We start from the raw sequence: 26,579 nt of genomic DNA, 5'->3' as shown, positions 1-26,579 counted from the left end.
GAACCAGCTGCTCTCCCAGAACATCGGGCCCACATCGTTCTGAGAACTAACTAGTATCTAGAACCAGCTGCTCTCCCAGAACATCGGGCCCACATCGTTCTGAGAACTAACTAGTATCTAGAACCAGCTGCACTCCCAGAACATCGGGCCCACATCGTTCTGAGAACTAACTAGTATCTAGAACCAGCTGCTCTCCCAGAACATCGGGCCCACATCGTTCTGAGAACTAACAAGTATCTAGAACCAGCTGCTCTCCCAGAACATCGGGCCCACATCGTTCTGAGAACTAACAAGTATCTAGAACCAGCTGCTCTCCCAGAACATCGGGCCCACATCGTTCTGAGAACTAACTAGTATCAGGAACCAGCTGCTCTCCCAGAACATCGGGCCCACATCGTTCTGAGAACTAACTAGTATCTAGAACCAGCTGCACTCCCAGAACATCGGGCCCACATCGTTCTGAGAACTAACTAGTATCTAGAACCAGCTGCACTCCCAGAACATCGGGCCCACATCGTTCTGAGAACTAACTAGTATCTAGAACCAGCTGCACTCCCAGAACATCGGGCCCACATCGTTCTGAGAACTAACAAGTATCTAGAACCAGCTGCTCTCCCAGAACATCGGGCCCACATCGTTCTGAGAACTAACTAGTATCTAGAACCAGCTGCACTCCCAGAACATCGGGCCCACATCGTTCTGAGAACTAACTAGTATCAGGAACCGGCTGCTCTCCCAGAACATCGGGCCCACATCGTTCTGAGAACTAACTAGTATCTAGAACCAGCTGCTCTCCCAGAACATCGGGCCCACATCGTTCTGAGAACTAACAAGTATCTAGAACCAGCTGCACTCCCAGAACATCGGGCCCACATCGTTCTGAGAACTAACTAGTATCTAGAACCAGCTGCTCTCCCAGAACATCGGGCCCACATCGTTCTGAGAACTAACAAGTATCTAGAACCAGCTGCACTCCCAGAACATCGGGCCCACATCGTTCTGAGAACTAACAAGTATCTAGAACCAGCTGCTCTCCCAGAACATCGGGCCCACATCGTTCTGAGAACTAACTAGTATCAGGAACCAGCTGCTCTCCCAGAACATCGGGCCCACATCGTTCTGAGAACTAACTAGTATCTAGAAACAGCTGCACTCCCAGAACATCGGGCCCACATCGTTCTGAGAACTAACTAGTATCTAGAACCAGCTGCACTGCCAGAACATCGGGCCCACATCGTTCTGAGAACTAACTAGTATCTAGAACCAGCTGCACTCCCAGAACATCGGGCCCACATCGTTCTGAGAACTAACTAGTATCTAGAACCAGCTGCACTCCCAGAACATCGGGCCCACATCGTTCTGAGAACTAACAAGTATCAGGAACCAGCTGCTCTCCCAGAACATCCGGCCCACATCGTTCTGAGAACTAACTAGTATCTAGAACCAGCTGCACTCCCAGAACATCGGGCCCACATCGTTCTGAGAACTAACTAGTATCAGGAACCAGCTGCTCTCCCAGAACATCGGGCCCACATCGTTCTGAGAACTAACTAGTATCTAGAACCAGCTGCTCTCCCAGAACATCGGGCCCACATCGTTCTGAGAACTAACTAGTATCAGGAACCAGCTGCACTCCCAGAACATCGGGCCCACATCGTTCTGAGAACTAACTAGTATCTAGAACCAGCTGCTCTCCCAGAACATCGGGCCCACATCGTTCTGAGAACTAACAAGTATCTAGAACCAGCTGCTCTCCCAGAACATCGGGCCCACATCGTTCTGAGAACTAACTAGTATCAGGAACCAGCTGCTCTCCCAGAACATCGGGCCCACATCGTTCTGAGAACTAACTAGTATCTAGAACCAGCTGCACTCCCAGAACATCGGGCCCACATCGTTCTGAGAACTAACTAGTATCTAGAACCAGCTGCACTCTCAGAACATCGGGCCCACATCGTTCTGAGAACTAACTAGTATCTAGAACCAGCTGCTCTCCCAGAACATCGGGCCCACATCGTTCTGAGAACTAACTAGTATCAGAAACCAGCTGCACTCCCAGAACATCGGGCCCACATCGTTCTGAGAACTAACTAGTATCTAGTACCAGCTGCACTCCCAGAACATCGGGCCCACATCGTTCTGAGAACTAACTAGTATCTAGAACCAGCTGCTCTCCCAGAACATCGGGCCCACATCGTTCTGAGAACTAACTAGTATCAGGAACCAGCTGCACTCCCAGAACATCGGGCCCACATCGTTCTGAGAACTAACTAGTATCTAGAACCAGCTGCACTCCCAGAACATCGGGCCCACATCGTTCTGAGAACTAACAAGTATCAGGAACCAGCTGCTCTCCCAGAACATCGGGCCCACATCGTTCTGAGAACTAACTAGTATCTAGAACCAGCTGCTCTCCCAGAACATCGGGCCCACATCGTTCTGAGAACTAACTAGTATCTAGAACCAGCTGCACTCCCAGAAGATCGGGCCCACATCGTTCTGAGAACTAACTAGTATCTAGAACCAGCTGCTCTCCCAGAACATCGGGCCCACATCGTTCTGAGAACTAACTAGTATCTAGAACCAGCTGCACTCCCAGAAGATCGGGCCCACATCGTTCTGAGAACTAACAAGTATCTAGGACCAGCTGCTCTCCCAGAACATCGGGCCCACATCGTTCTGAGAACTAACTAGTATCAGGAACCAGCTGCTCTCCCAGAACATCGGGCCCACATCGTTCTGAGAACTAACAAGTATCAGGAACCAGCTGCTCTCCCAGAACATCGGGCCCACATCGTTCTGAGAACTAACTAGTATCTAGAACCAGCTGCACTCCCAGAAGATCGGGCCCACATCGTTCTGAGAACTAACTAGTATCAGGAACCAGCTGCTCTCCCAGAATATCGGGCCCACATCGTTCTGAGAACTAACTAGTATCTAGAACCAGCTGCACTCCCAGAACATCGGGCCCACATCGTTCTGAGAACTAACTAGTATCAGGAACCAGCTGCTCTCCCAGAACATCGGGCCCACATCGTTCTGAGAACTAACAAGTATCTAGAACCAGCTGCACTCCCAGAACATCGGGCCCACATCGTTCTGAGAACTAACAAGTATCAGGAACCAGCTGCTCTCCCAGAACATCCGGCCCACATCGTTCTGAGAACTAACTAGTATCTAGAACCAGCTGCACTCCCTGAACATCGGGCCCACATCGTTCTGAGAACTAACAAGTATCAGGAACCAGCTGCTCTCCCAGAACATCGGGCCCACATCGTTCTGAGAACTAACTAGTATCTAGAACCAGCTGCACTCCCAGAACATCGGGCCCACATCGTTCTGAGAACTAACTAGTATCTAGAACCAGCTGCACTCCCAGAACATCGGGCCCACATCGTTCTGAGAACTAACAAGTATCTAGAACCAGCTGCACTCCCAGAACATCGGGCCCACATCGTTCTGAGAACTAACTAGTATCAGGAACCAGCTGCTCTCCCAGAACATCGGGCCCACATCGTTCTGAGAACTAACTAGTATCAGGAACCGGCTGCTCTCCCAGAACATCGGGCCCACATCGTTCTGAGAACTAACTAGTATCTAGAACCAGCTGCACTCCCAGAACATCGGGCCCACATCGTTCTGAGAACTAACTAGTATCTAGAACCAGCTGCTCTCCCAGAACATCGGGCCCACATCGTTCTGAGAACTAACTAGTATCAGGAACCAGCTGCTCTCCCAGAACATCGGGCCCACATCGTTCTGAGAACTAACTAGTATCAGGAACCAGCTGCACTGCCAGAACATCGGGCCCACATCGTTCTGAGAACTAACAAGTATCAGGAACCAGCTGCACTCCCAGAACATCGGGCCCACATCGTTCTGAGAACTAACTAGTATCTAGAACCAGCTGCTCTCCCAGAACATCGGGCCCACATCGTTCTGAGAACTAACTAGTATCAGGATCCAGCTGCACTCCCAGAACATCGGGCCCACATCGTTCTGAGAACTAACTAGTATCTAGAACCAGCTGCTCAACCAGAACATCGGGCCCACATCGTTCTGAGAACTAACAAGTATCAGGAACCAGCTGCTCTCCCAGAACATCGGGCCCACATCGTTCTGAGAACTAACTAGTATCTAGAACCAGCTGCTCTCCCAGAACATCGGGCCCACATCGTTCTGAGAACTAACAAGTATCAGGAACCAGCTGCTCTCCCAGAACATCCGGCCCACATCGTTCTGAGAACTAACTAGTATCTAGAACCAGCTGCTCTCCCAGAACATCGGGCCCACATCGTTCTGAGAACTAACTAGTATCAGGATCCAGCTGCACTCCCAGAACATCGGGCCCACATCGTTCTGAGAACTAACTAGTATCTAGAACCAGCTGCTCTCCCAGAACATCGGGCCCACATCGTTCTGAGAACTAACAAGTATCAGGAACCAGCTGCTCTCCCAGAACATCCGGCCCACATCGTTCTGAGAACTAACTAGTATCTAGAACCAGCTGCACTCCCAGAACATCGGGCCCACATCGTTCTGAGAACTAACTAGTATCTAGAACCAGCTGCACTCCCAGAACATCGGGCCCACATCGTTCTGAGAACTAACAAGTATCTAGAACCAGCTGCACTCCCAGAACATCGGGCCCACATCGTTCTGAGAACTAACAAGTATCTAGAACCAGCTGCTCTCCCAGAACATCGGGCCCACATCGTTCTGAGAACTAACAAGTATCTAGAACCAGCTGCTCTCCCAGAACATCGGGCCCACATCGTTCTGAGAACTAACTAGTATCTAGAACCAGCTGCACTCCCAGAACATCGGGCCCACATCGTTCTGAGAACTAACTAGTATCTAGAACCAGCTGCACTCCCAGAACATCGGGCCCACATCGTTCTGAGAACTAACTAGTATCAGGAACCAGCTGCTATCCCAGAACATCGGGCCCACATCGTTCTGAGAACTAACAAGTATCTAGAACCAGCTGCTCTCCCAGAAGATCGGGCCCACATCGTTCTGAGAACTAACTAGTATCTAGAACCAGCTGCTCTCCCAGAACATCGGGCCCACATCGTTCTGAGAACTAACTAGTATCAGGAACCAGCTGCACTCCCAGAAGATCGGGCCCACATCGTTCTGAGAACTAACTAGTATCTAGAACCAGCTGCTCTCCCAGAAGATCGGGCCCACATCGTTCTGAGAACTAACAAGTATCTAGAACCAGCTGCTCTCCCAGAACATCGGGCCCACATCGTTCTGAGAACTAACTAGTATCAGAAACCAGCTGCACTCCCAGAACATCGGGCCCACATCGTTCTGAGAACTAACAAGTATCTAGAACCAGCTGCTCTCCCAGAAGTTCGGGCCCACATCGTTCTGAGAACTAACAAGTATCAGGAACCAGCTGCTCTCCCAGAACATCGGGCCCACATCGTTCTGAGAACTAACTAGTATCTAGAACCAGCTGCACTCCCAGAACATCGGGCCCACATCGTTCTGAGAACTAACTAGTATCTAGAACCAGCTGCACTCCCAGAACAATCGGGCCCACATCGTTCTGAGAACTAACAAGTATCTAGAACCAGCTGCTCTCCCAGAACATCGGGCCCACATCGTTCTGAGAACTAACAAGTATCAGGAACCAGCTGCACTCCCTGAACATCGGGCCCACATCGTTCTGAGAACTAACTAGTATCAGGAACCGGCTGCTCTCCCAGAAGATCGGGCCCACATCGTTCTGAGAACTAACAAGTATCAGGAACCAGCTGCTCTCCCAGAACATCGGGCCCACATCGTTCTGAGAACTAACTAGTATCTAGAACCAGCTGCACTCCCAGAACATCGGGCCCACATCGTTCTGAGAACTAACTAGTATCTAGAACCAGCTGCTCTCCCAGAACATCGGGCCCACATCGTTCTGAGAACTAACTAGTATCTAGAACCAGCTGCTCTCCCAGAACATCGGGCCCACATCGTTCTGAGAACTAACTAGTATCTAGAACCAGCTGCTCTCCCAGAACATCGGGCCCACATCGTTCTGAGAACTAACTAGTATCTAGAACCAGCTGCACTCCCAGAACATCGGGCCCACATCGTTCTGAGAACTAACTAGTATCTAGAACCAGCTGCACTCCCAGAACATCGGGCCCACATCGTTCTGAGAACTAACTAGTATCTAGAACCAGCTGCACTCCCTGAAGATCGGGCCCACATCGTTCTGAGAACTAACAAGTATCTAGAACCAGCTGCTCTCCCAGAACATCGGGCCCACATCGTTCTGAGAACTAACAAGTATCAGGAACCAGCTGCTCTCCCAGAACATCGGGCCCACATCGTTCTGAGAACTAACAAGTATCTAGAACCAGCTGCACTCCCAGAACATCGGGCCCACATCGTTCTGAGAACTAACTAGTATCAGGAACCAGCTGCTCTCCCAGAACATCGGGCCCACATTGTTCTGAGAACTAACAAGTATCTAGAACCAGCTGCTCTCCCAGAACATCGGGCCCACATCTTTCTGAGAACTAACTAGTATCAGGAACCAGCTGCACTCCCAGAACATCGGGCCCACATCGTTCTGAGAACTAACTAGTATCTAGAACCAGCTGCACTCCCAGAACATCGGGCCCACATCGTTCTGAGAACTAACTAGTATCAGGAACCGGCTGCTCTCCCAGAACATCGGGCCCACATCGTTCTGAGAACTAACTAGTATCTAGAACCAGCTGCACTCCCAGAACATCGGGCCCACATCGTTCTGAGAACTAACAAGTATCTAGAACCAGCTGCTCTCCCAGAACATCGGGCCCACATCGTTCTGAGAACTAACTAGTATCAGGAACCAGCTGCTCTCCCAGAACATCGGGCCCACATCGTTCTGAGAACTAACTAGTATCTAGAACCAGCTGCACTCCCAGAACATCGGGCCCACATCGTTCTGAGAACTAACTAGTATCTAGAACCAGCTGCTCTCCCAGAACATCGGGCCCACATCGTTCTGAGAACTAACAAGTATCTAGAACCAGCTGCTCTCCCAGAACATCGGGCCCACATCGTTCTGAGAACTAACAAGTATCTAGAACCAGCTGCTCTCCCAGAACATCGGGCCCACATCGTTCTGAGAACTAACTAGTATCAGGAACCAGCTGCTCTCCCAGAACATCGGGCCCACATCGTTCTGAGAACTAACTAGTATCTAGAACCAGCTGCACTCCCAGAACATCGGGCCCACATCGTTCTGAGAACTAACAAGTATCTAGAACCAGCTGCACTCCCAGAACATCGGGCCCACATCGTTCTGAGAACTAACTAGTATCTAGAACCAGCTGCACTCCCAGAACATCGGGCCCACATCGTTCTGAGAACTAACAAGTATCTAGAACCAGCTGCTCTCCCAGAACATCGGGCCCACATCGTTCTGAGAACTAACAAGTATCAGGAACCAGCTGCACTCCCAGAACATCGGGCCCACATCGTTCTGAGAACTAACTAGTATCTAGAACCAGCTGCACTCCCAGAACATCGGGCCCACATCGTTCTGAGAACTAACTAGTATCAGGAACCGGCTGCTCTCCCAGAACATCGGGCCCACATCGTTCTGAGAACTAACTAGTATCTAGAACCAGCTGCTCTCCCAGAACATCGGGCCCACATCGTTCTGAGAACTAACAAGTATCTAGAACCAGCTGCACTCCCAGAACATCGGGCCCACATCGTTCTGAGAACTAACTAGTATCTAGAACCAGCTGCTCTCCCAGAACATCGGGCCCACATCGTTCTGAGAACTAACAAGTATCTAGAACCAGCTGCACTCCCAGAACATCGGGCCCACATCGTTCTGAGAACTAACAAGTATCTAGAACCAGCTGCTCTCCCAGAACATCGGGCCCACATCGTTCTGAGAACTAACTAGTATCAGGAACCAGCTGCTCTCCCAGAACATCGGGCCCACATCGTTCTGAGAACTAACTAGTATCTAGAACCAGCTGCACTCCCAGAACATCGGGCCCACATCGTTCTGAGAACTAACTAGTATCTAGAACCAGCTGCACTGCCAGAACATCGGGCCCACATCGTTCTGAGAACTAACTAGTATCTAGAACCAGCTGCACTCCCAGAACATCGGGCCCACATCGTTCTGAGAACTAACTAGTATCTAGAACCAGCTGCACTCCCAGAACATCGGGCCCACATCGTTCTGAGAACTAACAAGTATCAGGAACCAGCTGCTCTCCCAGAACATCCGGCCCACATCGTTCTGAGAACTAACTAGTATCTAGAACCAGCTGCACTCCCAGAACATCGGGCCCACATCGTTCTGAGAACTAACTAGTATCAGGAACCAGCTGCTCTCCCAGAACATCGGGCCCACATCGTTCTGAGAACTAACTAGTATCTAGAACCAGCTGCTCTCCCAGAACATCGGGCCCACATCGTTCTGAGAACTAACTAGTATCAGGAACCAGCTGCACTCCCAGAACATCGGGCCCACATCGTTCTGAGAACTAACTAGTATCTAGAACCAGCTGCTCTCCCAGAACATCGGGCCCACATCGTTCTGAGAACTAACAAGTATCTAGAACCAGCTGCTCTCCCAGAACATCGGGCCCACATCGTTCTGAGAACTAACTAGTATCAGGAACCAGCTGCTCTCCCAGAACATCGGGCCCACATCGTTCTGAGAACTAACTAGTATCTAGAACCAGCTGCACTCCCAGAACATCGGGCCCACATCGTTCTGAGAACTAACTAGTATCTAGAACCAGCTGCACTCCCAGAACATCGGGCCCACATCGTTCTGAGAACTAACTAGTATCTAGAACCAGCTGCTCTCCCAGAACATCGGGCCCACATCGTTCTGAGAACTAACTAGTATCAGGAACCAGCTGCACTCCCAGAACATCGGGCCCACATCGTTCTGAGAACTAACTAGTATCTAGTACCAGCTGCACTCCCAGAACATCGGGCCCACATCGTTCTGAGAACTAACTAGTATCTAGAACCAGCTGCTCTCCCAGAACATCGGGCCCACATCGTTCTGAGAACTAACTAGTATCAGGAACCAGCTGCACTCCCAGAACATCGGGCCCACATCGTTCTGAGAACTAACTAGTATCTAGAACCAGCTGCACTCCCAGAACATCGGGCCCACATCGTTCTGAGAACTAACAAGTATCAGGAACCAGCTGCTCTCCCAGAACATCGGGCCCACATCGTTCTGAGAACTAACTAGTATCAGGAACCAGCTGCTCTCCCAGAACATCGGGCCCACATCGTTCTGAGAACTAACAAGTATCTAGAACCAGCTGCTCTCCCAGAACATCGGGCCCACATCGTTCTGAGAACTAACTAGTATCTAGAACCAGCTGCACTCCCAGAACATCGGGCCCACATCGTTCTGAGAACTAACAAGTATCAGGAACCAGCTGCACTCCCAGAACATCGGGCCCACATCGTTCTGAGAACTAACTAGTATCTAGAACCAGCTGCTCTCCCAGAACATCGGGCCCACATCGTTCTGAGAACTAACTAGTATCTAGAACCAGCTGCACTCCCAGAAGATCGGGCCCACATCGTTCTGAGAACTAACTAGTATCTAGAACCAGCTGCTCTCCCAGAACATCGGGCCCACATCGTTCTGAGAACTAACTAGTATCTAGAACCAGCTGCTCTCCCAGAACATCGGGCCCACATCGTTCTGAGAACTAACAAGTATCTAGAACCAGCTGCACTCCCAGAACATCGGGCCCACATCGTTCTGAGAACTAACAAGTATCTAGAACCAGCTGCTCTCCCAGAACATCGGGCCCACATCGTTCTGAGAACTAACTAGTATCAGGAACCAGCTGCTCTCCCAGAACATCGGGCCCACATCGTTCTGAGAACTAACTAGTATCTAGAACCAGCTGCACTCCCAGAACATCGGGCCCACATCGTTCTGAGAACTAACTAGTATCTAGAACCAGCTGCACTGCCAGAACATCGGGCCCACATCGTTCTGAGAACTAACTAGTATCTAGAACCAGCTGCACTCCCAGAACATCGGGCCCACATCGTTCTGAGAACTAACTAGTATCTAGAACCAGCTGCACTCCCAGAACATCGGGCCCACATCGTTCTGAGAACTAACAAGTATCAGGAACCAGCTGCTCTCCCAGAACATCCGGCCCACATCTTTCTGAGAACTAACTAGTATCTAGAACCAGCTGCACTCCCAGAACATCGGGCCCACATCGTTCTGAGAACTAACTAGTATCAGGAACCAGCTGCTCTCCCAGAACATCGGGCCCACATCGTTCTGAGAACTAACTAGTATCTAGAACCAGCTGCTCTCCCAGAACATCGGGCCCACATCGTTCTGAGAACTAACTAGTATCAGGAACCAGCTGCACTCCCAGAACATCGGGCCCACATCGTTCTGAGAACTAACTAGTATCTAGAACCAGCTGCTCTCCCAGAACATCGGGCCCACATCGTTCTGAGAACTAACAAGTATCTAGAACCAGCTGCTCTCCCAGAACATCGGGCCCACATCGTTCTGAGAACTAACTAGTATCAGGAACCAGCTGCTCTCCCAGAACATCGGGCCCACATCGTTCTGAGAACTAACTAGTATCTAGAACCAGCTGCACTCCCAGAACATCGGGCCCACATCGTTCTGAGAACTAACTAGTATCTAGAACCAGCTGCACTCCCAGAACATCGGGCCCACATCGTTCTGAGAACTAACTAGTATCTAGAACCAGCTGCTCTCCCAGAACATCGGGCCCACATCGTTCTGAGAACTAACTAGTATCAGGAACCAGCTGCACTCCCAGAACATCGGGCCCACATCGTTCTGAGAACTAACTAGTATCTAGTACCAGCTGCACTCCCAGAACATCGGGCCCACATCGTTCTGAGAACTAACTAGTATCTAGAACCAGCTGCTCTCCCAGAACATCGGGCCCACATCGTTCTGAGAACTAACTAGTATCAGGAACCAGCTGCACTCCCAGAACATCGGGCCCACATCGTTCTGAGAACTAACTAGTATCTAGAACCAGCTGCACTCCCAGAACATCGGGCCCACATCGTTCTGAGAACTAACAAGTATCAGGAACCAGCTGCTCTCCCAGAACATCGGGCCCACATCGTTCTGAGAACTAACAAGTATCAGGAACCAGCTGCTCTCCCAGAACATCGGGCCCACATCGTTCTGAGAACTAACAAGTATCTAGAACCAGCTGCTCTCCCAGAACATCGGGCCCACATCGTTCTGAGAACTAACTAGTATCTAGAACCAGCTGCACTCCCAGAACATCGGGCCCACATCGTTCTGAGAACTAACAAGTATCAGGAACCAGCTGCACTCCCAGAACATCGGGCCCACATCGTTCTGAGAACTAACTAGTATCTAGAACCAGCTGCTCTCCCAGAACATCGGGCCCACATCGTTCTGAGAACTAACTAGTATCTAGAACCAGCTGCACTCCCAGAAGATCGGGCCCACATCGTTCTGAGAACTAACTAGTATCTAGAACCAGCTGCTCTCCCAGAACATCGGGCCCACATCGTTCTGAGAACTAACTAGTATCTAGAACCAGCTGCTCTCCCAGAACATCGGGCCCACATCGTTCTGAGAACTAACAAGTATCAGGAACCAGCTGCTCTCCCAGAACATCGGGCCCACATCGTTCTGAGAACTAACTAGTATCTAGAACCAGCTGCTCTCCCAGAACATCGGGCCCACATCGTTCTGAGAACTAACAAGTATCAGGAACCAGCTGCTCTCCCAGAACATCCGGCCCACATCGTTCTGAGAACTAACTAGTATCTAGAACCAGCTGCTCTCCCAGAACATCGGGCCCACATCGTTCTGAGAACTAACTAGTATCAGGATCCAGCTGCACTCCCAGAACATCGGGCCCACATCGTTCTGAGAACTAACTAGTATCTAGAACCAGCTGCTCTCCCAGAACATCGGGCCCACATCGTTCTGAGAACTAACAAGTATCAGGAACCAGCTGCTCTCCCAGAACATCCGGCCCACATCGTTCTGAGAACTAACTAGTATCTAGAACCAGCTGCACTCCCAGAACATCGGGCCCACATCGTTCTGAGAACTAACTAGTATCTAGAACCAGCTGCACTCCCAGAACATCGGGCCCACATCGTTCTGAGAACTAACAAGTATCTAGAACCAGCTGCACTCCCAGAACATCGGGCCCACATCGTTCTGAGAACTAACAAGTATCTAGAACCAGCTGCTCTCCCAGAACATCGGGCCCACATCGTTCTGAGAACTAACAAGTATCTAGAACCAGCTGCTCTCCCAGAACATCGGGCCCACATCGTTCTGAGAACTAACTAGTATCTAGAACCAGCTGCACTCCCAGAACATCGGGCCCACATCGTTCTGAGAACTAACTAGTATCTAGAACCAGCTGCACTCCCAGAACATCGGGCCCACATCGTTCTGAGAACTAACTAGTATCAGGAACCAGCTGCTCTCCCAGAACATCGGGCCCACATCGTTCTGAGAACTAACAAGTATCTAGAACCAGCTGCTCTCCCAGAAGATCGGGCCCACATCGTTCTGAGAACTAACTAGTATCTAGAACCAGCTGCTCTCCCAGAACATCGGGCCCACATCGTTCTGAGAACTAACTAGTATCAGGAACCAGCTGCACTCCCAGAAGATCGGGCCCACATCGTTCTGAGAACTAACTAGTATCTAGAACCAGCTGCTCTCCCAGAAGATCGGGCCCACATCGTTCTGAGAACTAACAAGTATCTAGAACCAGCTGCTCTCCCAGAACATCGGGCCCACATCGTTCTGAGAACTAACTAGTATCAGAAACCAGCTGCACTCCCAGAACATCGGGCCCACATCGTTCTGAGAACTAACAAGTATCTAGAACCAGCTGCTCTCCCAGAAGATCGGGCCCACATCGTTCTGAGAACTAACAAGTATCATGAACCAGCTGCTCTCCCAGAACATCGGGCCCACATCGTTCTGAGAACTAACTAGTATCTAGAACCAGCTGCACTCCCAGAACATCGGGCCCACATCGTTCTGAGAACTAACTAGTATCTAGAACCAGCTGCACTCCCAGAACAATCGGGCCCACATCGTTCTGAGAACTAACAAGTATCTAGAACCAGCTGCTCTCCCAGAACATCGGGCCCACATCGTTCTGAGAACTAACAAGTATCAGGAACCAGCTGCACTCCCTGAACATCGGGCCCACATCGTTCTGAGAACTAACTAGTATCTAGAACCAGCTGCTCTCCCAGAACATCGGGCCCACATCGTTCTGAGAACTAACTAGTATCAGGAACCAGCTGCTCTCCCAGAACATCGGGCCCACATCGTTCTGAGAACTAACAAGTATCAGGAACCAGCTGCACTCCCAGAACATCGGGCCCACATCGTTCTGAGAACTAACTAGTATCTAGAACCAGCTGCTCTCCCAGAATATCGGGCCCACATCGTTCTGAGAACTAACTAGTATCTAGAACCAGCTGCTCTCCCAGAACATCGGGCCCACATCGTTCTGAGAACTAACTAGTATCTAGAACCAGCTGCTCTCCCAGAACATCGGGCCCACATCGTTCTGAGAACTAACTAGTATCAGGAACCAGCTGCTCTCCCAGAACATCGGGCCCACATCGTTCTGAGAACTAACTAGTATCAGGAACCAGCTGCTCTCCCAGAACATCGGGCCCACATCGTTCTGAGAACTAACTAGTATCTAGAACCAGCTGCTCTCCCAGAACATCGGGCCCACATCGTTCTGAGAACTAACTAGTATCAGGAACCAGCTGCTCTCCCAGAACATCGGGCCCACATCGTTCTGAGAACTAACTAGTATCAGGAACCAGCTGCACTCCCAGAACATCGGGCCCACATCGTTCTGAGAACTAACTAGTATCAGGAACCAGCTGCTCTCCCAGAACATCGGGCCCACATCGTTCTGAGAACTAACTAGTATCAGGAACCAGCTGCTCTCCCAGAACATCGGGCCCACATCGTTCTGAGAACTAACTAGTATCTAGAACCAGCTGCTCTCCCAGAACATCGGGCCCACATCGTTCTGAGAACTAACTAGTATCTAGAACCAGCTGCTCTCCCAGAACATCGGGCCCACATCGTTCTGAGAACTAACTAGTATCTAGAACCAGCTGCTCTCCCAGAACATCGGGCCCACATCGTTCTGAGAACTAACTAGTATCTAGAACCAGCTGCACTCCCAGAACATCGGGCCCACATCGTTCTGAGAACTAACTAGTATCTAGAACCAGCTGCTCTCCCAGAACATCGGGCCCACATCGTTCTGAGAACTAACAAGTATCAGGAACCAGCTGCACTCCCAGAACATCGGGCCCACATCGTTCTGAGAACTAACTAGTATCTAGAACCAGCTGCTCTCCCAGAACATCGGGCCCACATCGTTCTGAGAACTAACAAGTATCAGGAACCAGCTGCTCTCCCAGAACATCGGGCCCACATCGTTCTGAGAACTAACTAGTATCTAGAACCAGCTGCTCTCCCAGAACATCGGGCCCACATCGTTCTGAGAACTAACTAGTATCTAGAACCAGCTGCACTCCCAGAACATCGGGCCCACATCGTTCTGAGAACTAACAAGTATCTAGAACCAGCTGCACTCCCAGAACATCGGGCCCACATCGTTCTGAGAACTAACAAGTATCTAGAACCAGCTGCTCTCCCAGAACATCGGGCCCACATCGTTCTGAGAACTAACTAGTATCTAGAACCAGCTGCTCTCCCAGAACATCGGGCCCACATCGTTCTGAGAACTAACTAGTATCAGGAACCAGCTGCTCTCCCAGAACATCGGGCCCACATCGTTCTGAGAACTAACAAGTATCAGGAACCAGCTGCTCTCCCAGAACATCGGGCCCACATCGTTCTGAGAACTAACTAGTATCTAGAACCAGCTGCTCTCCCAGAACATCGGGCCCACATCGTTCTGAGAACTAACTAGTATCTAGAACCAGCTGCTCTCCCAGAACATCGGGCCCACATCGTTCTGAGAACTAACTAGTATCAGGAACCAGCTGCTCTCCCAGAACATCGGGCCCACATCGTTCTGAGAACTAACTAGTATCAGGAACCAGCTGCTCTCCCAGAACATCGGGCCCACATCGTTCTGAGAACTAACTAGTATCTAGAACCAGCTGCTCTCCCAGAACATCGGGCCCACATCGTTCTGAGAACTAACTAGTATCTAGAACCAGCTGCTCTCCCAGAACATCGGGCCCACATCGTTCTGAGAACTAACTAGTATCTAGAACCAGCTGCTCTCCCAGAACATCGGGCCCACATCGTTCTGAGAACTAACTAGTATCTAGAACCAGCTGCACTCCCAGAACATCGGGCCCACATCGTTCTGAGAACTAACTAGTATCTAGAACCAGCTGCACTCCCTGAAGATCGGGCCCACATCGTTCTGAGAACTAACTAGTATCAGGAACCAGCTGCTCTCCCAGAACATCGGGCCCACATCGTTCTGAGAACTAACTAGTATCTAGAACCAGCTGCTCTCCCAGAACATCGGGCCCACATCGTTCTGAGAACTAACAAGCAATTAACTCTGCTGGTCTCAAGTGCACGCGGCTCAGCAATTCTCAATTCTGACCCAAAATAAACCAGAAAGTAAAATGGAATCCAGGATACAAAATGAAGGCGCCAGCCCTCGCCATGTCCTCGGTGCCATCCCTCGCCATGTCCTCGGTGCCATCCCTCGCCATGTCCTCGGTGCCATCCCTGCAGGGATCGCAGCCCGCTTGTAAAGTGCCTTATGTACAGGAATAACGCCCTATGGAGGTCTTATGGCAGTCCTCAGGACGGTGAACCCGCCATACTGAGTGGTCCTGTACACACGCTCTCTTCATGGGGACCCGTGTTTTGGATGCCTCGGAATGGCGCCTCACACTGAATGCCGCTACTAGCTACATCTGATTTCTTGACAAGTTCCCAGCACAGAGGGGAGAAGGAACCGGGGAGCCATACCAATTAGGGGCCCCCTTCCGTACAGTCCTCAGCAGATCCTGGGGATGCTTTCATCTAACAGGGACGTGTCCTTGTCCAGCAGCTGAGGGTATCTTCCCGATTTTGCAGGAGGTGATCCCCACCATTTCGGGCAGGCAGTGACTCTGCGCGATTGCGGGAGGCTGATAGTCACGGCGTGGACGCGGTTGAGGTCAGTTTCTTCTATCATCTGCATGAACACTGGGTGAATTTATCGGCTGCATCAGTGTAATTTGTGCAAAACTTGTCAAATACCACCGATCCCCTCTACAGTTCAAAGAGCTGCCCCTGAATCCCTTTTACAGTTCAGAACGCTGCCCCCGATCCTCTCCACAGTCCCGAGCGCCTCTCCTGATCCACCCCATAGTCCTAAGTGCCACCCTCGATCTCTTCTACAGTACAGAACACTGCCCCCGATCCTCTCCACAGTCCCGAGCGCCGCTCCTGATCCACCCCATAGTCCTAAGTGCCACCCTCGATCTCTTCTACACTACAGAACGCTGCCCCCGATCCTCTCCACAGTCCTGAGCGCCTCTCCTGATCCACCCCATAGTCCTAAGTGCCACCCTCGATCTCTTCTACACTACAGAACGCTGCCCCCGATCCTCTCCACAGTCCCGAGCGCCTCTCCTGATCCACCCCATAGTCCTAAGTGCCACCCTCGATCTCTTCTACAGTACAGAACGCTGCCCCCGATCCTCTCCACAGTCCTGAGCGCCTCTCCTGATCCACCCCATAGTCCTAAGTGCCACCCTCGATCTCTTCTACAGTACAGAACGCTGCCCCCGATCCTCTCCACAGTCCCGAGCGCCTCTCCTGATCCACCCCATAGTCATAAGTGCCACCCTCGATCTCTTCTACAGTACAGAACACTGCCCCCGATCCTCTCCACAGTCCTGAGCGCCTCTCCTGATCCACCCCATAGTCCTAAGTGCCACCCTCGATCTCTTCTACACTACAGAACACTGCCCCCGATCCTCTCCACAGTCCCGAGCGCCTCTCCTGATCCACCCCATAGTCCCAAGTGCCACCCTCGATCTCTTCTACAGTACAGAACACTGCCCCCGATCCTCTCCACAGTCCCGAGCGCCTCTCCTGATCCACCCCATAGTCCTAAGTGCCACCCTCGATCTCTTCTACAGTACAGAACACTGCCCCCGATCCTCTCCACAGTCCCGAGCGCCTCTCCTGATCCACCCCATAGTCCTAAGTGTCACCCTCGATCTCTTCTACAGTACAGAACGCTGCCCCCGATCCTCTCCACAGTCCCGAGCGCCACTCCTGATCCACCCCATAGTCCTAAGTGCCACCCTCAATCTCTTCTACAGTACAGAACACTGCCCCCGATCCTCTCCACAGTCCCGAGCGCCTCTCCTGATCCACCCCATAGTCCTAAGTGCCACCCTCGATCTCTTCTACAGTACAGAACACTGCCCCCCGATCCTCTCCACAGTCCCGAGCGCCTCTCCTGATCCACCCCATAGTCCTAAGTGCCACCCTCGATCTCTTCTACAGTACAGAACGCTGCCCCCAATCCTCTCCACAGTCCCGAGCGCCTCTCCTGATCCACCCCATAGTCCTAAGTGCCACCCTCGATCTCTTCTACAGTACAGAACACTGCCCCCGATCCTCTCCACAGTCCCGAGCGCCGCTCCTGATCCACCCTATAGTCCTAAGTGCCACCCTCGATCTCTTCTACAGTACAGAACGCTGCCCCCGATCCTCTCTACAGTCCCGAGCGCCGCTCCTGATCCACCCCATAGTCCTAAGTGCCACCCTCGATCTCTTCTACAGTACAGAACACTGCCCCCGATCCTCTCCACAGTCCCGAGCGCCGCTCCTGATCCACCCCATAGTCCTAAGTGCCACCCTCGATCTCTTCTACAGTACAGAACGCTGCCCCCGATCCTCTCTACAGTCCCGAGCGCCGCTCCTGATCCACCCCATAGTCCCGAGCGCCACCCTCGATCTCTTCTACAGTACAGAACGCTGCCCCCGATCCTCTCTACAGTCCCGAGCGCCTCTCCTGATCCACCCCATAGTCCTAAGTGCCACCCTCGATCTCTTCTACAGTACAGAACGCTGCCCCCGATCCTCTCCACAGTCCTGAGCGCCGCTCCTGATCCACCCCATAGTCCTAAGTGCCACCCTCGATCTCTTCTACAGTACAGAACGCTGCCCCCGATCCTCTCCACAGTCCCGAGCGCCGCTCCTGATCCACCCCATAGTCCTAAGTGCCACCCTCGATCTCTTCTACACTACAGAACGCTGCCCCCGATCCTCTCCACAGTCCTGAGCGCCTCTCCTGATCCACCCCATAGTCCTAAGTGCCACCCTCGATCTCTTCTACAGTACAGAACGCTGCCCCCGATCCTCTCCACAGTCCCGAGCGCCTCTCCTGATCCACCCCATAGTCCTAAGTGCCACCCTCGATCTCTTCTACAGTACAGAACGCTGCCCCCGATCCTCTCCACAGTCCTGAGCGCCGCTCCTGATCCACCCCATAGTCCTAAGTGCCACCCTCGATCTCTTCTACAGTACAGAACGCTGCCCCCGATCCTCTCCACAGTCCTGAGCGCCGCTCCTGATCCACCCCATAGTCCTAAGTGCCACCCTCGATCTCTTCTACAGTACAGAACGCTGCCCCCGATCCTCTCCACAGTCCCGAGCGCCTCTCCTGATCCACCCCATAGTCCTAAGTGCCACCCTCGATCTCTTCTACAGTACAGAACACTGCCCCCCGATCCTCTCTACAGTCCTGAGCGCCTCTCCTGATCCACCCCATAGTCCTAAGTGTCACCCTCGATCTCTTCTACAGTACAGAACGCTGCCCCCGATCCTCTCCACAGTCCTGAGCGCCTCTCCTGATCAACCCCATAGTCCTAAGTGCCACCCGCGATCTCTTCTACAGTACAGAACGCTGCCCCCGATCCTCTCCACAGTCCTGAGCGCCTCTCCTGATCCACCCCATAGTCCTAAGTGCCACCCTCGATCTCTTCTACAGTACAGAACACTGCCCCCGATCCTCTCTACAGTCCTGAGCGCCTCTCGTGATCCACCCCATAGTCCTAAGTGCCACCCTCGATCTCTTCTACAGTACAGAACGCTGCCCCCGATCCTCTCCACAGTCCTGAGCGCCTCTCCTTATCCACCCCATAGTCCTAAGTGTCACCCTCGATCTCTTCTACAGTACAGAACACTGCCCCCGATCCTCTCCACAGTCCCGAGCGCCTCTCCTGATCCACCCCATAGTCCTAAGTGCCACCCTCGATCTCTTCTACAGTACAGAACACTGCCCCCGATCCTCTCCACAGTCCCGAGCGCCTCTCCTGATCCACCCCATAGTCCTAAGTGCCACCCTCGATCTCTTCTACAGTACAGAACGCTGCCCCCGATCCTCTCCACAGTCCTGAGCGCCTCTCCTGATCCACCCCATAGTCCTAAGTGCCACCCTCAATCTCTTCTACAGTACAGAACACTGCCCCCGATCCTCTCCACAGTCCCGAGCGCCTCTCCTGATCCACCCCATAGTCCTAAGTGCCACCCTCGATCTCTTCTACAGTACAGAACACTGCCCCCGATCCTCTCCACAGTCCCGAGCGCCTCTCCTGATCCACCCCATAGTCCTAAGTGCCACCCTCGATCTCTTCTACAGTACAGAACGCTGCCCCCGATCCTCTCCACAGTCCTGAGCGCCGCTCCTGATCCACCCCATAGTCCTAAGTGCCACCCTCGATCTCTTCTACAGTACAGAACGCTGCCCCCAATCCTCTCCACAGTCCCGAGCGCCGCTCCTGATCCACCCCATAGTCCTAAGTGCCACCCTCGATCTCTTCTACAGTACAGAACGCTGCCCCCGATCCTCTCCACAGTCCCGAGCGCCTCTCCTGATCCACCCCATAGTCCTAAGTGCCACCCTCGATCTCTTCTACAGTACAGAACACTGCCCCCGATCCTCTCCACAGTCCCGAGCGCCTCTCCTGATCCACCCCATAGTCCTAAGTGCCACCCTCGATCTCTTCTACAGTACAGAACACTGCCCCCGATCCTCTCCACAGTCCCGAGCGCCTCTCCTGATCCACCCCATAGTCCTAAGTAACATAGTAACATAGTAACATAGTACATAAGGCCGAAAAAAGACATTTGTCCATCCAGTTCGGCCTGTTATCCTGCAAGTTGATCCAGAGGAAGGCAAAAAAACCCTGTGAGGTAGAAGCCAATTTTCCTCACTTTAGGGGAATAAAAAATTCCTTCCCGACTCCAATCATGCAATCAGACTAACTCCCTGGATCAACGACCCCTCTCTAGTAGCTATAGCCTGTAATATTATTACACTCCAGAAATACATCCAGGCCCCTCTTGAATTCCTTTATTGTACTCACCATCACCACCTCCTCAGGCAGAGAGCTCCATAGTCTCACTGCTCTTACTGTAAAGAGTCCATAGTCTCACTGCTCTTACAGTATAGAGTCCATAGTCTCACTGCTCTTACAGTATAGAGTCCATAGTCTCACCGCTCTTACAGTAAAGAGTCCATAGTCTCACTGCTCTTACAGTAAAGAGTCCATAGTCTCACTGCTCTTACAGTATAGAGTCCATAGTCTCACTGCTCTTACAGTAAAGAGTCCATAGTCTCACTGCTCTTACAGTAAAGAGTCCATAGTCTCACTGCTCTTACAGTAAAGAGTCCATAGTCTCACTGCTCTTACAGTATAGAGTCCATAGTCTCACTGCTCTTACAGTAATGAGTCCATAGTCTCACTGCTCTTACAGTAAAGAGTCCATAGTCTCACTGCTCTTACAGTAAAGAGTCCATAGTCTCACTGCTCTTATAGTATAGAGTCCATAGTCTCACTGCTCTTACAGTATAGAGTCCATAGTCTCACTGCTCTTACAGTAAAGAGTCCATAGTCTCACTGCTCTTACAGTAAAGAGTCCACAGTCTCACTGCTCTTACAGTAAAGAGTCCATAGTCTCACCGCTCTTACAGTAAAGAGTCCATAGTCTCACTGCTCTTACAGTAAAGAGCCCATAGTCTCACTGCTCTTACAGTAAAGAGTCCATAGTCTCACTGCTCTTACAGTATAGAGTCCATAGTCTCACTGCTCTTACAGTAAAGAGCCCATAGTCTCACTGCTCTTACAGTAAAGAGTCCATAGTCTCACTGCTCTTACAGTATAGAGTCCATAGTCTCACTGCTCTTACAGTAAAGAGTCCATAGTCTCACTGCTCTTACAGTAAAGAGTCCATAGTCTCACCGCTCTTACAGTATAGAGTCCATAGTCTCACCGCTCTTACAGTAAAGAGTCCATAGTCTCACTGCTCTTACAGTATAGAGTCCATAGTCTCACCGCTCTTACAGTAAAGAGTCCATAGTCTCACTGCTCTTACAGTAAAGAGTCCATAGTCTCACTGCTCTTACAGTAAAGAGTCCATAGTCTCACTGCTCTTACAGTATAGAGTCCATAGTCTCACTGCTCTTACAGTATAGAGTCCATAGTCTCACTGCTCTTACAGTATAGAGTCCATAGTCTCACTGCTCTTACAGTAAAGAGTCCATAGTCTCACTGCTCTTACAGTAAAGAGTCCATAGTCTCACTGCTCTTACAGTAAAGAGTCCATAGTCTCACTGCTCTTACAGTAAAGAGTCCATAGTCTCACTGCTCTTACAGTAAAGAGTCCATAGTCTCACTGCTCTTACAGTAAAGAGTCCATAGTCTCACTGCTCTTACAGTAAAGAGCCCATAGTCTCACTGCTCTTACAGTATAGAGTCCATAGTCTCACTGCTCTTACAGTAAAGAGTCCATAGTCTCACTGCTCTTACAGTAAAGAGTCCACAGTCTCACTGCTCTTACAGTATAGAGTCCATAGTCTCACTGCTCTTACAGTAAAGAGTCCATAGTCTCACTGCTCTTACAGTAAAGAGTCCATAGTCTCACTGCTCTTACAGTAAAGAGTCCATAGTCTCACTGCTCTTACCGTAAAGAGTCCATAGTCTCACTGCTCTTATAGTAAAGAGTCCATAGTCTCACTGCTCTTACCGTAAAGAACCCTTTTCTATGTTTGTGTACAAACCTTCTTTCCTCCAAACGCAGAGGATGTCCCCTCGTCACAGTCACAGTCCTGGGGATAAATAGATGATGGGAGTGATCTCTGTACTGCCCCCTGATATATTTATACATAGTAATTAGATCTCCCCTCAGTCATCTTTTTTCTAAAGTGAATAACCCTAATTTTGATAATCTTTCAGGGTACTGTAGTTGCCCCATTCCAGTTATTACTTTAGTTGCCCTCCTCTGGACCCTCTCCAGCTCTGCTATGTCTGCCTTGTTTACAGGAGCCCAGAACTGTACACAGTCCTCCATGTGTGGTCTGACCAGTGATGTGTAAAGTAGTAGGAATATGTTCTCATCACCGCCATCTATGCCCCTTTTGATGCAACCCATTATCTTATTGGCCTTGGCAGCCGCTGCCTGACACTGTTTTTTGCAGCTTAGTTTGCTGTTTATTAAAATTCCTAGGTCTATTTCCATGTCAGTGTTACCCAGTGTTTTACCATTTAGTATGTACGGGTGACTTGCATTATTCCTTCCCATGTGCATAACTTTACATTTCTCAGTGTTAAACCTCATCTGCCACTTATCTGCCCAAGCCTCCAATCTATCCAGATCCCTCTGTAGTAGTATACTGTCCTCTGTAGTATATATACAGTATACTGTCCTCTGTAGTATATATACAGTATACTGCCCTCTGTAGTATATATATGCAGTATACTGTCCTCTGTAGTATATATATATATATACAGTATACTGTCCTCTGTAGTATATATACAGTATACTGTCCTCTGTAGTATATATATACAGTATACTGTCCTCTGTAGTATATATACAGTATACTGTCCTCTGTAGTATATATACAGTATACTGTCCTCTGTAGTATATATACAGTATACTGTCCTCTGCAGTGTATATACAGTATACTGTCCTCTGCAGTGTATATACACAGTGTACTGTCCTCTGTAGTATATATATATATATATACAGTATACTGTCCTCTGTAGTATATATATACAGTATACTGTCCTCTGTAGTGTATATACAGTGTACTGTCCTCTGTAGTATATATACAGTATACTGTCCTCTGTAGTATATATACAGTATACTGTCCTCTGTAGTATATATACAGTATACTGTCCTCTGTAGTATATATATATATACAGTATACTGTCCTCTGTAGTATATATACAGTATACTGTCCTCTGTAGTATATATATATATACAGTATACTGTCCTCTGTAGTATATATACAGTATACTGTCCTCTGTAGTGTATATATACAGTATACTGTCCTCTGTAGTGTATATATACAGTATACTGTCCTCTGTAGTGTATATATACAGTATACTGTCCTCTGTAGTATATATGCAGTATACTGTCCTCTGTAGTATATATACAGTATACTGTCCTCTGTAGTATATATATATATATACAGTATACTGTCCTCTGTAGTATATATACAGTATACTGTCCTCTGTAGTATATATATACAGTATACTGTCCTCTGTAGTATATATACAGTATACTGTCCTCTGTAGTATATATACAGTATACTGTTCTGTGTAGTATATATACAGTATACTGTCCTCTGTAGTATATATACAGTATACTGTCCTCTGTAGTATATATACAGTATACTGTCCTCTGTAGTATATATATATACAGTATACTGTCCTCTGTAGTATATATACAGTATACTGTCCTCTGTAGTATATATATACAGTGTACTGTCCTCTGTAGTGTATATATACAGTATACTGTCCTCTGTAGTATATATACAGTATACTGTCCTCTGTAGTATATATACAGTATACTGTCCTCTGTAGTATATATATACAGTATATTGTCCTCTTCAGTGTTAATTACTTTACACAGTTTAGTGTCATCTGCGAAAATTGATACTTTACTATACAAGCCTTCTACAAGATCATTAATAAATATATTGAAGAGAATAGGGCCCAGTACTGACCCCTGAGGTACTCCACTAGTGACAGTGACCCAATCTGAGTGTGCACCGTTAATACCCACCCTCTGTTTTCTATCCCTCAGCCAGTTACTTCCCCACATACAGATGTTTTCTCCCAGTCCGAGCATTCTCATTTTATATACTAACCTTTATGTTGTACAGTGTCAGATGCTTTGGAGAAGTCCAGATATACGACATCCATTGATTCGCCGCTGTCAAGTCTAGAACTTACCTCCTCATAGAAACTGATTAAATTAGTTTGACATGACCGATCCCTCACGAAGCCATGCTGATATGGCGTTATTTGCTTATTTCCCATAAGATGCTCTAACATAGCATCTCTCAGAAAACCTTCAAACAGTTTACCCACAACAGATGTTAAACTTACCGGCCTATAGTTTCCGGGCTCTGTTTTTGGACCCTTTTTGAATATTGGCACCACATTTGCCATGCGCCAATCCTGTGGGACATTCCCTGTCAGTACAGAGTCCGCAAATATCAGAAATAAGGGTCTGGCTATGACATTACTTAATTCCCTTAGGATACGGGGGTGTATGCCATCTGGTCCTGGCGATTTGTCTATTTTGGGTTGTAAGTGCCACCCTCGATCTCTTCTACAGTACAGAACACTGCCCCCCGATCCTCTCCACAGTCCCGAGCGCCTCTCCTGATCCACCCCATAGTCCCGAGCGCCACCCTCGATCTCTTCTACAGTACAGAACGCTGCCCCCGATCCTCTCCACAGTCCTGAGCGCCTCTCCTGATCCACCCCATAGTCCTAAGTGCCACCCTCGATCTCTTCTACAGTACAGAACACTGCCCCCGATCCTCTCCACAGTCCCGAGCGCCTCTCCTGATCCACCCCATAGTCCTAAGTGTCACCCTCGATCTCTTCTACAGTACAGAACACTGCCCCCGATCCTCTCCACAGTCCTGAGCGCCGCTCCTGATCCACCCCATAGTCCTAAGTGCCACCCTCGATCTCTTCTACAGTACAGAACACTGCCCCCGATCCTCTCCACAGTCCCGAGCGCCTCTCCTGATCCACCCCATAGTCCTAAGTGCCACCCTCGATCTCTTCTACAGTACAGAACACTGCCCCCGATCCTCTCCACAGTCCCGAGCGCCTCTCCTGATCCACCCCATAGTCCTAAGTGCCACCCTCGATCTCTTCTACAGTACAGAACGCTGCCCCCGATCCTCTCCACAGTCCCGAGCGCCGCTCCTGATCCACCCCATAGTCCTAAGTGCCACCCTCGATCTCTTCTACAGTACAGAACGCTGCCCCCGATCCTCTCCACAGTCCTGAGCGCCGCTCCTGATCCACCCCATAGTCCTAAGTGCCACCCTCGATCTCTTCTACAGTACAGAACGCTGCCCCCGATCCTCTCCACAGTCCCGAGCGCCGCTCCTGATCCACCCCATAGTCCTAAGTGCCACCCTCGATCTCTTCTACAGTACAGAACACTGCCCCCCGATCCTCTCTACAGTCCCGAGCGCCGCTCCTGATCCACCCCATAGTCCTAAGTGTCACCCTCGATCTCTTCTACACTACAGAACGCTGCCCCCGATCCTCTCCACAGTCCTGAGCGCCGCTCCTGATCCACCCCATAGTCCCAAGTGCCACCCTCGATCTCTTCTACAGTACAGAACACTGCCCCCCGATCCTCTCTACAGTCCTGAGCGCCTCTCCTGATCCACCCCATAGTCCTAAGTGCCACCCTCGATCTCTTCTACAGTACAGAACACTGCCCCCCGATCCTCTCCACAGTCCTGAGCGCCTCTCCTGATCCACCCCATAGTCCTAAGTGCCACCCTTGATCTCTTCTACAGTACAGAACGCTGCCCCCGATCCTCTCCACAGTCCTGAGCGCCTCTCCTGATCCACCCCATAGTCCTAAGTGCCACCCTCGATCTCTTCTACAGTACAGAACGCTGCCCCCGATCCTCTCTACAGTCCCGAGCGCCTCTCCTGATCCACCCCATAGTCCTAAGTGCCACCCTCGATCTCTTCTACAGTACAGAACGCTGCCCCCGATCCTCTCCACAGTCCCGAGCGCCGCTCCTGATCCACCCCATAGTCCGAAGTGCCACCCTCGATCTCTTCTACAGTACAGAACGCTGCCCCCGATCCTCTCCACAGTCCTGAGCGCCTCTCCTGATCCACCCCATAGTCCTAAGTGCCACCCTCGATCTCTTCTACAGTACAGAACACTGCCCCCGATCCTCTCCACAGTCCCGAGCGCCTCTCCTGATCCACCCCATAGTCCTAAGTGCCACCCTCGATCTCTTCTACAGTACAGAACGCTGCCCCCGATCCTCTCCACAGTCCCGAGCGCCTCTCCTGATCCACCCCATAGTCCTAAGTGCCACCCTCGATCTCTTCTACAGTACAGAACACTGCCCCCGATCCTCTCCACAGTCCTGAGCGCCGCTCCTGATCCACCCCATAGTCCTAAGTGCCACCCTCGATCTCTTCTACAGTACAGAACGCTGCCCCCGATCCTCGTCAGA

General features: G+C 50.4%; 1 protein-coding gene across 1 annotated transcript in view; it reads right to left on the bottom strand.

Annotated features, from left to right (window-relative positions):
- The window catches only part of LOC121008516 (TBC1 domain family member 10B-like), a 959,042-nt gene that overhangs the window by 319,326 nt on the left and 613,137 nt on the right, over positions 1-26,579 (bottom strand). The window lies entirely within an intron of this gene.

This window comes from Bufo bufo, chromosome 7, assembly GCF_905171765.1.
Source record: "Bufo bufo chromosome 7, aBufBuf1.1, whole genome shotgun sequence".
Taxonomy (NCBI): Eukaryota; Metazoa; Chordata; class Amphibia; order Anura; family Bufonidae; genus Bufo; species Bufo bufo.
Note: the sequence above shows the minus strand (reverse complement) of the source record. Positions and strands in the feature narration are given on the sequence as shown.